Source organism: Canis lupus, chromosome 27 (assembly GCF_003254725.2).
Source record: "Canis lupus dingo isolate Sandy chromosome 27, ASM325472v2, whole genome shotgun sequence".
NCBI classification, from domain to species: Eukaryota; Metazoa; Chordata; class Mammalia; order Carnivora; family Canidae; genus Canis; species Canis lupus.
Genome location: NC_064269.1, coordinates 43,814,962 through 43,826,531, shown reverse-complemented (window position 1 = coordinate 43,826,531; position 11,570 = coordinate 43,814,962). Strand labels below are relative to the sequence as shown.

The following is an 11,570-nucleotide window of genomic DNA, read 5'->3' as shown; positions in this document are numbered from 1 at the left end:
TGCTCCTGGGTCCCTAGTGAAAAGGCTGACACTGGCTATGAGCTCACCAGATTCTGTAGCTAATTCTCATTATCAGTTGGGAAAGTTTAGAACAGTTTTGCGCAGGCATCATAGCAGAGTTCAAACCCTTGCTGAATGCGTTGTTAGAGGTTCATAAACATCACACAGAGTGGCCACAATGCAGTCACTGGAGTCTACTAAAGACGAATAACCTCAGTGATGTCAGATGCTCAGTCCATGTGAGTTTGCTCATCTGCTAAATATGGCAATGGATGAGACCAGTGACATGCTGAACAAAAGAGGGTTTCACCGTCAAATATGGGAAACACTCCCCCTCCTCAGGGATTCACATTTGCCTATGAACATGTTAAAGTTTGTGGTGGGGGGAAACCAAAGTGTTTAATTTGGTCAAAACCAGCATTTCTCAAACTTATTTAATCACACAATTCTTCCCCCTCCCCCCTCTCCCACCAAATATCTCTTAATCTCTAGGGAGGAAACACATGTGGGAAAATGCTGGATGAAATGGTTAGCAGCCTGCCTTCCAGCCATTAAAACCCATGGCTGTATGGACTGAGGATAAGTCACTGGGCTGGAACTGGAGCAACTGAAATATAACTGAAGCATAGACACTAACATTCATTCTAAGAAGATAAAGGGACTGCGGGTGGGCATGACTCTGCGAATGGGTGTGATGCTAATGGTGAATGGTCACCTGGAAAGCCCAGTGTGAGGACATAAATGATGCAGAAAGCCTGAAAATGTTCTAAGGGGAAACCAAACTGGTGGAAAGCTAAAGGCAGGAAAACTTTGATCAGAAGGGATAAAGGACCCAATCAGTCAGGAAAATTTGGGAAAGTAAGAGGGTCCTGTGGAGATTCTTCTGGTAAGGCTGAGATAGGGCTTGGGGCGGGGGGCCTTCAGGAGAACACTCTGCCTCAGAGTAAGAGAAGTCGAGTCCTCGGGGACCACAGGCCTGTGAGAGGGATGCCAGGCAGCCCGAGGAAGAGAAGGGAGAGTCCAGGGAGAAAGCACAGCGTGACCACAAGGAGGAGGAGAAGAATCAGATAACCTTGGGATGAGAAGGGCTAATGAGTACCTGGGACGCTGGAACAGCAAGCCACCCTTACCTGGAACCCATGCTCTCCTGGTGCGAACAGTCACAGGTTCACCCTTTCCCTCCTGGGGCCTCTGGCACCTTGCTCTGCTACCCACACTGTCTCTCGTGCATCTTATGCCCCCTTCCCGACCCATTGCCAAGTTCTCCTTACCTCTGGTCCCCCTGCAGCCACTGCCCTGTTCCCGACTTTGCTGCCCAGTTTCTTTGTTGTTGTTGTTGTTTTTAAGATTTTATTTATTTATTCATGAGAGACAGAGACAGAGAGAGGCAGAGACACAGGCAGAGGGAGAAGCAGGCTCCATACAGGGAGCCTGATATGGGACTTGAACCCAGGACTCCAGGATCACATCCTGGGCTGAAGGCAGGGGCTAAACCACTGAGCTACCCAGAGATCCCTGCCCAGCTTCTTTGAAAGGAGCTCCAGGGCTATACTTACAACCTCCTGGATAGACTAGCCACCTCCAATTCAACCTGTGCAAAGGTGAATCTGCAGGTGCCTGGGTGGCTCAGCGGGTTAAGCATCTGTCTTCAGCTCAGGTAGTGATCCCAGGGTCCTGGGATTGAGTCTAGCAGCAGGCTTCCGGCTCAGTGGGATTTCTGCTCCTCCCTCTCCGTCTGCCCCCCTCCCCCTCTGCTGTGCTCACTCTCTTTCTCTCAAACAAATAAATAAAATATTAAAAAAAAACCCCACAAAACCCAAAAGCCAAAATGAATCTGCCCCCTTCCCATCAATCCAGCCCCGAAGGCAGTCATTCCCATGAAGGCCACAGCCGTGTTCCAGTCAGCCAGACCTCAAGCCCAGCAAGTCACTGCCCATGACTACACGCAGGTGGCAAGTTTCATCAAATCTGCCTCCCTGCCGCTCTGTGGAGTCTCACTGTGCCACCTGACCCCTATTATAGTGGCCATATAAATGTTCTCCATACTCAAACCCTGTGAGAGCAAAGCATCACACACAGGCCGCCGCTCTCCCTCTGAGCTTCCCCAGACGCCAATCAGAAGACATCAGTAATGGATCACAGCTCTTGTTCCTGCAGAGCCTGCACTTGGCCTCACGATCCTCCTTAACAAAGTGTACGATCCAAAGAAGCCAGCAGCCGCCAATAAAAGTTGACACTCAAGATGACACTCAAGCATACATTTTATCACAGTTGAACAACTCTGAAATCTGAATGCAAATGCCAATGTCAAACACATTTCCACGCAGTCGTGACATAACTGTCACTGCCTCTGAGTGGCAGAACTCGGTCACAATATTTCATATCATTGTCACCTCGTCTGAGTAGTGTGCATGGTTGGTACTACCTGTGCTGAGTTTAACTGCCATTTTAAATGTCTTCAAAAAGATGACACCGTGATTCAGCACTGAAACCCAAAGTTATTGGTACACAGGCATGGAAACAGAACAACAGAATATATATTTTACATTAAATATTTGCCACTGGAGGAATGACCAAAATTCTAAATTTTATTGCAAAACAATAATCTAAAGCTTCATGGGACCTAAGAAAGATACCCACAAGTAGAAAAAGTTAAGCTACTTCCTACAAAAATATGCTGATTACAGGCCAAACAATGCACGTGGAGGTAAGAGAAATGGATGAATCCTTCGGAACATATGAAAGAAACTGCAAAGCAAGAGTGGCTGGCATCAGTTCCTGTGTTCCACAGGATTATCTCAGAGGCACTGTATTGTAGCTTATTGACAGGGTTGGTCTTTCTTTGCCACACAGAAATAAAAGTAGAGTGTAAAACCAAAGGCATCTTAGAGTTGATAAGCTCTTGGTTCTTGTCAGGCTTAGCATCTCAATACTTTTTCGTGCAGTGCCTGGGCCAAAGGAAATGCCCAATAGTAGGGGAGCCTGAGTGGCTCAGTCTGTTAAGCATGTCCTGGGATCAGGCCCCAGGAGGGCTCCCTGCTCAGCAGGGAGTCTGCTTCTCCCTCTCCCTCTGCCCCACCCCCCACTCATTCTTTCTTTCTCAAATAAATAAAATCTAATAGTTCCATTTCTTAAGTAGTTAAGTCCAATGAAGTTAATAAGCCTTTATGTTCCAACAACTCAGTAGCCAATTGAAAAGACGATACACATAAATTGAAAGAAAAAAACATATTCTTTCATCTTAAATTACTTCACAATAACTCTTGTAGGTGAAAACTCATAACCCCCTTTAGAGACTGGGAAGCTGAAGCTCGGAGTTGGGTGACTTTCCCCAGGTTCCAGGGCTAATAGATGGTTCAGCCTTATAATATAGTAATTTGTGCCTTAAAAAAAAAATAGTCCTCCTTTAGAGCATAAGCTCCTCAGAGACAAGGAGCCTCAGTCATGTCTGTAGTTGGCAGAACTCAGCAGAACATCATGCCACAAATAGACGGTGAATAAACAGTTCTTGGATTAAATCATCTCCATCCAAAGAACCCCTCTTCTTATAGTACCTCTGGCATTTTTAGGAGTCAACTGAGCTTGCCACGTTGAAGAGGATGGTGAGGAAAAGATACCAAAGGAAACAGAAGGAAGAGAGAAGAGTTGATTGTAGGGCCTGCACGGAGGCGGCCAAGAGTTGCCCGGGTGGTGACCCTCCTGCCGGCAGCAAGGAAGCCAGGGAACAACTCAGAAGCCTCCGGGTGGGCTGCTTGGCCTTCTCAGACTTGGATCTGAGGGGCCTGGAAGGCAGTGGCTGTGTCACCGTGTTGCAGTCCGGGCCTGATGCCTGGTGAATCCACTGCCAGGCCCACACTGAAAAGCTCCTGTCACAGCTCTCGGCCCCTCCGCACCTTCCCAGCAGGCGCTCTGGCCGGCAGGGTACTAAGTGGCTCCAGCTGTCTGTCAGGAGACCCCACGTGACTTCTGTCGTAGTGACCGAGCACAGTGAAATCCCAGCCGCACGCACTTAGCCGGACGCAGGGCCGTGAGCCACATTTCCCAGTTATCTGTCCCGAGAAAGGGTTTATATTTCCCCTCTGGAGAAAGATCCCCTCTGAGGAGAGTGCAGAGTATGTTGGAGCGAGAACAGCTGTCCGCAGGAATTCGTTTAATTCACTTCACCTCACATACCCTCCTAAATCCTGAGGCTGAGGTATGTATGGATGTTTAATACGGGGTGGCTGACAGAAAATGTGTCCCCAGGGAAAAAGCCAAGGAGCAAGTCCATGAGGATTAAGTGGATCTGCCATGACGAAACGCTGACAAGCCCGTGCAGCTGACATGACAGCAAGTGAAGAAGGCAGGATTCATAGACCTCCCGAGACCACGGAAGTCATCTGGTGGAAGTTACACGTGAGACAGAGCTTAGTAAACAGGGCCATACAGAAACAATCTGGGACCGGAGTCAATCAGTGTGGAGATCTCACCAAAGCCCTGAAGCGGGAAGTTCCCACATTCCTCCTCCTGGACCTCCCAGTTCTCAAACCGTCCATTCCTGAGTAGGCAATCTGCCCAACAGGGTGGCCATCCCCCAACCCTCATCCCAAAACAAATCCTAATGGTACCTCCTATGATCTTCCACATCTGAGGACACGAGTGCCACTTTCAAGGTCCCCCAAAACATATCCCTTCATGGATCCTCACCACACCTCAGGGAAGTTGTGGGGGCTCGCAAGAGCTCCTCAAGAAACTGTTACTCAGGAAAGGCAAGGCCTGAGGTCAGATGGTGAGTTCTCACACTCAGACCTCTCCAAGTCAGGACTTGTCTACCTCATCATTAATCCAAACACCTCAAAGTATTCTTACTACCACACAAATTGGCAAATGGCAGAGTGAAATGATTTGCCTGAGGTCACATACACATGCAAAGCATTATCATATTATCACCTGCTCTGGGAAAATGATTCCCATGAACTACAAGCTTGCTAGCTGATGGAAAGAACAGGCTGTTGTGGGAGACTTGACTCATCCCTGATGACGGACATGCCATTGAAATATGACTCCTAGAAATGCTTTTCAGAATATTTAATAAGATGGTTGATACTCAATTAGAATTTTGTGTTATCTCAAATTCGCTCCAATTATCTTAAGAGGTGTCATGAAATACAACACTAAAATTCACACTTCAAAGACACACAGCATGTTGTATTTTGGGAAAAGAGAGAGAAGAGTTCTTACAACATGTGAGACACATATAATGACACATGTTTCCGTTCCAAAAAGTTTGCTTTTATTTTCAGAGGACTTTCACTTGCCTATAAGCTTCTAAAATTATGAAAAGACAGTACAGATATAGAAAGCTCAAGTTACTGTGGAATTTGAACATCCCTAAGATCCCTGAGCTCTAACCACTAGGTGCCTCACTCAGCCAACACTCCCCCTTCAACAAGCCAGCTGTCAGATGGGGCTTTCATGCACAAGTCATCTGTTCCAAAGGAAGTCCCTAGGCCTCTGAGCTCCTGGAACCCTAACAATATTGACTAGTGACAACTGCAGGATTTTCTACTTATTTATACAAGAATACAACATTCAACACTCTCTCTATATAAGAAATTTATATTTAGGCAATTTTTCACAGCTTGACTGGCTTCTCTAAGGATGTTCAGGTCACTTCCTCTATTGATTCCTAATGCAGGATGCCTCAGAGTCCTGTATTAGCTACTCAATATGTTTCAAAGTTTCTTCTTTAGTGATGCAAACAATGTATCCAAGAGTACATAACCCACAAAACAAGAGAAAGTAATTGCAAATATAATATCTGGTAACCTATGACATATTAAGAGTGCTCACACTCAATAAAAGACAAATAATCCAATTTTTTAAATGGGCAAAGGATAAATAGACATTTCTCCACAGAAGATGGACAGATGGCCAATAACACAAATTAAAACCACAATGAAATGTCACTTCATATGTGTCTCAGCCTTACATAGCCTGGGTTGCTTAAACAACAAATTTATTTTCTCACAGTTATGGAGCCTGGCAGTCCAAAATTAAGGGGTAAGAAAGGTTGAGTTCTGGTGAAGGCTCCCTTTCTATTTCGCAGACAGCCACTTCTCACTGTGTCCTCAACAAGGCAAAGAGACAGTGTGTGTACTCTGATGTCTCTTCTTATAAGGATACTAATGCCACCATGAGTGCTCCCCGTTACATCCTCAGCTAGCCCTAATTACTTCCCAAAGGCCCCATACCCATCACATTGGGAGTTATGGCTTCAACATGTGAATCTGAGGGGAACATAAATCAGTCTATACCAATACCTACTGGGATGGCTATAATAAAAAAAGTCAGACAATAACAGGTGCTAACAAGAATGTGGAGAAACTGGAACACTTACACCCTGCTGGTGGCACTATAGAGTGGTAGAGCTGCTTCAAAAAGTAGTCTGCTAGTTCCTCAAAAGGCTAACATGGAGTGACCAAATGACCCAGTGACTCACTGCTAGCTCTCTGCTCAGGAGACTCGAATACTGGAACACAAGTGTTGGTAACAACACTATCCATAATAGCTAAAACGTAAAAACAACCCTAATGTCCATCAACTGATGAAAGAAGAAAAGGTGATATATGTGTACAGTGGAATAGTATTCAGCCACAAGGAGAAATGAAGTACTGACCCATGCTATAAAACTGATTAACCTTGAAATCATCATGCTAAACAACAGAATCCAGTACAAAACACCACTTACCACATGATTCCATTTCTATGAAATGTCCAGAGTAGACAAATCTATAGAGGCAGAAAGCAGACTGGTGGTAGCCTGGGACTGGTAGGGGGACATGGGAAAAACAGAGTGACTGATAATGGGTATGGGGATTCTTTTAGGGGTATGGAAATGTTCTAAAACTGATTGTGAGATGGTTGTACAACTCAGTGAATATAATAAAAACCACTGAGTTGTAGACCTTAAATCACTGAATTGTATGGTATGTGAATAAGACTCCCAATAAAACTTTATATATATATATATATATATATATGTAAACTAAGTGGTAGTTAACATCCCTGGAATCCAGCTGACACATGCCCTAGGAGTAAGTGCCATGCCCTACATACAGTAAGGCCTCCTCTAAACGCAAAATAATAAACCAAGCTCTAACAAGATCTACCAAAAAAGATGAAGTTAGGGTTTGAGTCCTGCCAAGTTAAAGTTTGTGCTTTCTAGTGATCCACAGTAATAAAGTGTTAAACCAAACCAAACCACTGGCACAAAGTGATCACCCAGCAATTAAACTGTCTGCCAAAACAAGAATCAACACACTTGAGAATGTTAACAATATCTGGAGTCTTTAAAATACACTATCACCCAATATTCAATAAAAAATCAATAGACAAAAATAAACAGGGGAAAGTTGAGACAAAATAGTCAAAACAAATCAAATGTGAGGGGCGCTTGGGTGGCTCAGTTGGTTAAGCATCCTGCCTTCGGCTCAGGTCGTGGTCTCAGGGTCCTGGGATCAAGCCCTGCATTAGGCTACCTGCTCAGTGGCAAGTCTGTTTCTCCCTCTCCCTCTGCCCCTCCCTCCTGTTCCTGCTCTCTCTCTCTCTCTCTCAAATAAATAAAATCTTAAAAAAAAATCAAATTTGACATGCCTAAATATTGAACTTACCTGACAAAGACTCTGAGGTAGCTATTACAACGACATTTAGATAATTAAAGAAAAATATGTTCAAAGAAATTAATAAAAATAGGATCTTCATATAGAAATAAGGAAATCTCAGCAGAAAAACGGAAACTATAAAAAGAACCAAATGAAAATTTAAGGACTAAAAAGAGCAGTAACTAAATGAAAAATTCACTGGATTATCTTAACATCAAATTGGAGATGGTAGGAGAAAGAGTCAGCGAACACTAAGACACATCAATAGAAGCTACCTAATCTGAAGCACACAGAGAAAAGAGGATTAAAGAGAAATGAACTATATTTCAGAACCTGAGTCCTAGTATCCATCAGTCTAATACAAATATAATTAAAATATCACAAGAGGATAATAAAAAACCACCAGAAGAATAACCAAAAATTTCCCAAATGTGATGAAAACCACTCACTGATAGCTATAAGAAGCTTACCAGACGGTGAGAAAGATAAACATTAAAAGAACCATGCCTAGACCCATCATAGTCAAAATTCTGAAAGATAAGAATAAAATCTTGAAAGTAGTGGAGGATGGGGATGGAGGAGACACATTATGCACAGGAACAAAAAGTTTTTAAAAAGATAGCCAATTTCTCATAAAAAACTACAGGGGGGTATGTGCCTCGGTGGCTCAGTCAGTTACAGCACCTGCCTTCGGCCCAGGTTATGATCTCAGGGTCCTGGGATCAAGCCCCATATCAGGCTCCACAGTCAGTAAAGTCTGCTTGCGATTCTCTCTCTCTCTGCCCCTCCTGCTCATGCTGTCTCTCTCTCTCTCTCTTTCTCTCTCTCTAAAATAAATAAATAACTACATCTTTTAAAAAATAAATAATTTAAGACTGATGAATTACTGATTTCTACTTCTGAAACTAATAATGTATGTTAACTAATTGAATTTAAATTTAAAAAAATACTAAAAGAAACCACAAAAAAGAAAACTCCTATTAATAAACTAGAAATCTCTTCTAATAAAAATAGATAAATGACAGATTATTATATTAACCAAATATCTAGAATAATCCAAATATCCATCAAAAGGGAATAAACAAATTGTCTTACATTCTTTCAATGGAATACTACTCAGCAATAAAAAGGAGGTAAAAGCAACCAAAAAGCTAAAAGAAAAAACAGAATTCTGGTACAGTTCTATTTATGTGAAATTCTAGAACAGGTCAAAGTAATCTAAAATGTCATAAATCAGATCAGTGTTTGCTTGAAGTGGAGAGTAGCCTGTGGAGATTATAAGGGGGGACTTTCTCAGGAAGCAGAGATAGGATTGAGGTGGTGGCTGCATGGGTGTCCAGATTTTCTAAAGTGTGCACTTACAACCTGTGAATTTTACTGTATACAAATTATACTCAATAAAGTTGATTAAAAAGGAAAAGTGGGGAGCATCCCCACCGCTCAGCTGTGGCAATGTAGGGCAGCATGTGAAGAAACAGAGGACATGATATATGAAGTGTAGGAGTCTGGGCACTGACAGTTTACCGAACCCCCAGAAACAGACTGTGGAAGTAAGATCACGATATTTTCTCAGAAGCGTGCACTCCCACCTGAACCAGAGCTACCAAGAGCACACCATCTCCCAGCTCACTCTGAGGGTGGCCATCGCAGGTTTTTAAGGATGAAAGGAGGATGCCACTTAAGAATAGTCCTCAGCACATGGATGGCGAACAGTACGCTTCGAGAATCTCACTCAAAAGAAAAGCTGTCTGGTAAGCTTCTGACTAGGATTCTCTTTGATTTGGTTACAGTATAATAAACTGTATGTATCCAATAATGCCATGTTATTGAGGTCCAATGACTGCTGAATTGACAGGCTTGTGAAGCTTTATTAAAGCCGTGCTTAACTATGAAAATAATACCAACTCCATCCCTTCTTTCCAGACATAACCAAGCTTTTGGTGATGTCAGCAGAATAAGTAGACTGGCGATTGCACAACAGCATTTTTCGTGGTTGTTTAGGAGCATAATTAGAGCAAATGGCTACTGAGTGATTTCTGTGCAAGCACCCTGTGAAGTGCTTTCCACACATTCTGTGTAATCCTCACCATGGCCTCTTAAGGGCTTTAACAGACCAGAAAACTGAGGAAACTGAAGTCAAGCGGGTTTGGGAATAAAAAGGAAAAAAGCGTGCACTCATTATAGGATATAACTTGTCTTTGATCCTTTGGGATACTATTTCACCTCACCAGACAAGCTTCTACAAAGTTTCAAAGATTCTTTCCTAGAAATAAAGAAATAAGAAGACAAGTGCCAGATATGAATCACTGCTGAGACGACACCTGGGGCTGCATTTTATCAGTGGATTTAAGAAGTCTCTGTCTGGGCCACATTTCCACTCTGCAGCTTTCCACTTCTGCAGATAGGAGTGGTTATAAACCACTTTCATACACACCGTCTCAATACTACTAACTAACTACTCTGTGAGTCAGGCAAGGCGGGGCTGAGTTGTGAACCCATTTACGAATGAGGACAGGGAGACTTGCCCAAGCTCCCTGGTAACACAGGGGCAGAAACCACAGACTTCTGATTCCCAAGTGACTGCTGGGAGGCTGAGCATCAAGGAGCACCAGGGGCCAGGGCCCATGGGACATCTGCTCTTTGCCTAATATTTCCGATCTCAATTTCAACTCTCAGTGAGTAGATATTCAACATGAAGATGACATCCTAACTATCCTATTTGGCAAAATAACAGAAGGATCGCTAAGGCAGGCACCAAGAAATGACGCAGGTCATCTTGGTAAATAGTAATCCATAATATAACCTTATTTATTAGATGCTACAGATTCTAAAATGTACCATTATTTCATATGACTAAGAAAGAAAGGTTCTTGAATTAAACTATGACACGTACTGATTTTAAGATGTGTCCTAATCTCAGATCTATGAAAATTTATCTTAGTACTGATAAAAGATGACAATTCAAGACCAGTTTTCTCAAACTGGGGATTATAATCTCTTCAGAAGCCACCAGCTCATTAATTTATCAGTATTGTTAAGCAGTAACAATGCTGAGTGCTGGGCCTGTCAGTGCGAAGACAGGAGCAAAGATGAGTAAAGGCATCATCTCCAGCATTCAGAACCCACCTCTCAGATCAGGTTCTTAAGGAGAATTCCAAGAACCAGGAGCTGCAGAGCTTTGAACAGTGTTTTTCAGGTCTTCTTTGTCTCCTCAAAGTCAAGATGAGTCAAATTATGAGACACTCAGTTCTTCTGGGCCAAACTCTGAGCAGGTACCTGGAGCAACTCAGTGACAATTTCTTGACACTTCTTTTTTTTTTCCCCCTCAGTGACAAATTAAAGACAGGAGCTAATACCGAGTACATACTAAGCGCCAGAAATTGTCCTGATTCACATCCATTATCACATTGAATTCCCAAAATAACCTTATGAGCTGGGCCTTATTAACCCATTAATAATGTTTAAAGGATGAAGAACTAATGGCTCAGAAAAGCCAGAGTGTGGTTGATCAGGATTCAAACCTGAGTCCATTTTGCTTCCCAAAGGCCATGTGCTTTCTACTGGACAGGGGACAGAAAGCAGGGAGGATGAAAGCTTTTGAAATTTTGAAAATCATTGCTAAACTAACTTGAAATCTAAAAGGCTGATATTCTATCTAAACAATGACACAGTAAATAACAAAACCCTTTGGCCACAGGACACCTCACTCAAGCTGGGGACCCGTTTGATCTGTAGGATGGCCGTCCACCTTTTGGAGGTGATCTGAGTACAGTCCTAGCTGCATGTGGGAAGACAACTTAGCCAGCCACATAACTGGCAGTGAAAAAAGACGTGAACACAAGTAACTGCAACATAGGGCAAAGTGTGGAAAGGGCCATCATAACGAATGTCTCCTGAACGGTAACAGCTCTTTGGGGGGCCAACTTC

At 43.1% G+C, this 11,570-nt stretch overlaps 1 protein-coding gene across 1 annotated transcript in view; it reads right to left on the bottom strand.

Moving 5' to 3' along the window:
- Positions 1 to 11,570, bottom strand: part of WNT5B (Wnt family member 5B) — a 109,048-nt gene that overhangs the window by 87,459 nt on the left and 10,019 nt on the right. The gene's annotated exons all lie outside the window — the stretch shown is intronic.